Raw genomic sequence first — 4,181 nt, 5'->3', positions numbered from 1 at the left:
AATTATCAACCTTGGTTGGTCTTGGGGGCCCCCAAACTTGTAATTGATATCAGAAGCGAGAATGGTCTTGTCAACTGTATCCTCTAACTTCTCTACTTTGAAAACATTAGCTAAGCAGAAGAAGCCAGATACAAAAATATTGCAATATACCACTTTTATGAGATGTCCAGAATAGGCAAATCATAGAAACAAAAAGGAGATTAGTGATTGCCAGGGGCTAGGTAGGGAAAGGGTGAATGGGGAGTGATTGCTAATAGATAAGAGTTCCTTTCTGGAGAGATGAAAAGATTCTGGAATTAGAGTGGTGATGGTTGCTCAACTTTGTTAATATACTAAAACCCACTGAATTGTACACTTTTAAAAAGTGAATTTTATGGTATGTAAATTATATCTTTTAAGAGAAATACAGCTCATTATTGGCACTCAGTAGATTTCCCTCGATCAGGCCCAGAAATAAAGAAGAAAAGGGGGATCAACTGGAGCTGAAAATTCAGTTATCCCAGATGCACTCATGAGCAGAAAGCCTCACCCGGGGCGCGGAGTAACTCTCAGCACCCGTCGGTGTGACTCCTCGAGGCTGCAGGAGCGGACACACAAACAGAAGCCAGCAGCCCGGGCTTTGTTCCCCATTTTGCCCATTCCCTTTGAATAAGCAGTAAAATTCAGTGTCAGTTTCTCCATAAAAATCCCTTGTTTAAAAAAACACACCTTTTCAGCTTTTGTTTCTCATTAAAATGTCACCTTTGAGTCATTTAGAAAGGGTCAGGTTGAATGTTGGCTCTAAAACCTTTGACAGCTACTGTAATTGCCTAGAAGTCCAATAACAATGATGGCTCTCACAAGTTTAATTTCAACATTCCTGTCAAGCCATTAATATGTAACCAGAAATCAAAGGACATTAGAGATGAGGAGAAAACCAATCTCATCTACCTCTAGACTGTCACCTCTTCCCTGAGCTGGGGACAAGTTCCCCTTGTAAGTTGCTGTTCCCTGGTACAGGGGCATGAGCTCTGGGATCTGAAGCCTACTTCTGCCACTAACTAATCACATGGTCTCAAGCAAGTTATTAAACATTTTTGTTATTCTTAACAATAGAGATAGTGTCACCTCTCCTGCTCTGCCCCAAGGCCATTGTGACAAGACTCTTCTATAGGTAATTACCATAGAGGGAGGCATGGCAAGGACAGACAGGTGCTCCACAGACACTCTGAAAAGGCAGTCATTGAGCTTAGGATTGGTTCAGGAAAGCTTTCTGCACAGAGACAGATACGTGGACTAAAATAAAATAGACTAAAACAAAATGTTATACCAGCTGAAGGTGGTCACTTTTAGGGAATATAAGAAAATGCATCTTCAAAACATGCTTAAAGGTGTGTATTTGGTTGTGTATGTTAAAAAAATTTTTTTAAAGGTTTTCTAATTGCTTGTGTCTCAGCCATCATGGTGGCAATTTCACCTCTTTTACGGTCATTTAATCACATTTAATTCCTTTTTTCAACCTTACAACAAACATTCGGGAGGGAATTATGCTTTCCATTCCACAGATGAGAATACTGAGGCCACGAAGTTTATGTAACTAGCTTAAGCTTCACTTGACTGGTCAGTGACAGAGATGGATTTTGACCCGTAGTTTTGCAACTAATCATACCCATATTCTATCTACCAGAGCAGTGGCTCCCAGATACAATAATAATCAAAATTGCCTCAAGTGCTGTGAGGATCAATGAGTATGGTACCCTCTGCTACATCTCGCTGTCTCTTCCATCCTTAAGGGACTTTTAAAATTTTCATTTAAAAAGTCAGAGTGTTACATCTTGCATGCTTTCCCTAGCTATTCCATTTCTAGAGAATTCTCTAGCCCAAGCCCAGGAGGCAGAGTAGTAGATTTTTAAAATTTTCATTTAAAAAGTCAGAGTGTTACATCTTGCATGCTTTCCCTAGCTATTCCTTTTCTAGAGAATTCTCTAGCCCAAGCCCAGGAGGCAGAGTAGTAGATTGGACAAGCACGTGCATTTGGAGCCAGTATCTGAGCTGGAATCGTTGTTGGCTCTATGATCTTAAACAAGCTACTTAACTTTGCTGTACCTTTGATTACTCAACCATGCAATGGGAATAATGTCTCCTTCAAAGAACTGTTACACAGATTAATCAAGCTCATGATGTAACCTACAAAGGGCAAGGCACATGGCAAGGGTGCAGTGAGTTCTACCTTATGTGACTCTATCTCATCCCTTTTCAGAGGGTAAGGAAAACCAGTGAAAGGAGCTAGAATTCAAATCCGTGTAAACACTGTCTCTGAGAAGGATCCCAGTCAGTGGCTGCTCTTCCCGTGGGACTTCCATCTAGCCCTTGAATGTCACCTTTACAAATCCAGATGTTTCTCCTGAATTTGTTTCTCAAATCAACTTACAAATGGCAAAACAAAGCTCATGCTAATTAAAATTAGAAATCAGATGCTCATGAAAATTTAATTCAATCACTCATGCTCACTTCCCATGGGCTAGTCATTGGGAGGTAAAGAAAGATAAGCAGGACACAGTCCTCACCCTTGAGGACCTCACGCTTCATTGGAGAGGGTTAGATAAGGTCATAAATGACTGGAATACAAGGTACTGAAGGAGAAGCCCCCACAAAAGAGAAGAGAAGTGCTCCGAGATCCAGGGAGGGAAAAGCCACCTCCACTTCGATGAAGACTTTATCAAGGAGGAGAATTCACATGACTTTGAAATATGGGCAGGATTTCAACAAGCGAAGAGAGCAGAGCAAGAGGAGATGTCGAGAGAACCTTCCAGATGAGGAAACAGCATCAACCAAGACATGGAGGTGGAGGAGCGTGGTCTTGATAGGAGAACATCAAGGAGTCCACATTAATGACACTAAAGCGTGTATTTAAGTAGTGGGACAAAGAGCAGGAGGGTTGGGCTGTGGCCACATTGTGGAAGCTTTAAATGCTGGGGGTAGAGGAGGGGTGGAAGTTAACTTAATTTAAACGTAAGGAGCCGATGAAGCATTTTGAACAGGGGGGTGACAGGATTGGAGTTTTGATCAGAGTCCATTAATCATGCAGTAAATAATACTACTCACCTCTTGACAGGTGATGAGGGTTAGTGAGTCCAGATCAGTAAAGCATCTAACTAAATGTGGTAGGGGCAAAATTAATTCTAACTCTCTTTTCTATAGACTCAGAAAATCTGCTGTTTCAGAATCTAGGTGTCTGTAACCTACAAAAACGGGCCTCGAGTCTCATGAAGACCCTGCTGGCTGTGAACTTCTTCGTGCTTCCCAGAATCCAGCTAGAGAAGCGGTCAGCCTGTGCACTGGTCTAGAAAATCCCCAGGTGGAGGCCAGAGGATAAGACTTGATGACCTCTAGCTATTTACTTGAGCCTGAGAAACTTAGAATTCCACAGCTTAAACCCAGCCAGCCTGGCACTTCCTACTAAAAGCCGCCTCAGGAGAGCCAGCCCTCTCTCTCATCTTTTTTAATATTTCTCTTTAGAGGTTCATTTTGACCGACCAGCCAATTTCACTTGGCATTCAGGAAGCATGCCTCCCCCTCGCCACCGCCACCACACAGAGGCTGAAGGATGATTTGGGGTTTTGTAGCCTTTTATTGTTTTCCCCCCTCTCTCCTTCTCCTGCTGCTGGGAGGCTTTTCTTTCTGATAAGAACCTTCTAGTAGCTTCATCAGAGCCATTGTTAAGAGAAGACAAGTCTTCTCACAATGGATACCTGATGACTTCCCCTTTCTGTAGTCAAATCAGTCCTTAGAGAAGGTCTCATTACTCCATTGTTAAGAGAAGACAAGTCTTCTCACAATGGATACCTGATGACTTCCCCTTTCTGTAGTAAAATCAGTCCTTAGAGAAGGTCTCATTATTGCTCTTGCTCCATTACTCTGAATGTGCCTGCTCAGGGCCCTCACTCAACCCCTGCAGGGGAGGGAAAAAATACTTTTTCTTGCCATTCACTTTTTTAAAAATATGGCTGTGAAAATTCTCTCATTCTCCACTAACAAGATTTGAAGGAGACAGAACTTCTGCACGCCTTACGCTCACATGTTCTTGTAAAGTCCCTTGCAGACCCAGAGGGTAACTGCACTTTCTGAGGTTCCTCCTCTCTTGTCCAACTCAGGGTGTTTCATCTCCCCAGAAATCAAAATGCACTGACCTCTGCTTCCAC

The 4,181-nt window shown here is 42.5% G+C and overlaps 1 pseudogene; it reads left to right on the top strand.

The window, feature by feature from the left end:
• Positions 1-3,326, top strand: part of LOC103609099 — a 7,876-nt pseudogene extending 4,550 nt beyond the window's left edge.
• Positions 3,327-4,181: the final 855 nt, after the last annotated feature.

This window comes from Galeopterus variegatus, unplaced genomic scaffold, assembly GCF_000696425.1.
Source record: "Galeopterus variegatus unplaced genomic scaffold, G_variegatus-3.0.2 Scaffold9191, whole genome shotgun sequence".
NCBI lineage: Eukaryota > Metazoa > Chordata > Mammalia > Dermoptera > Cynocephalidae > Galeopterus > Galeopterus variegatus.
Note: the sequence above shows the minus strand (reverse complement) of the source record. Positions and strands in the feature narration are given on the sequence as shown.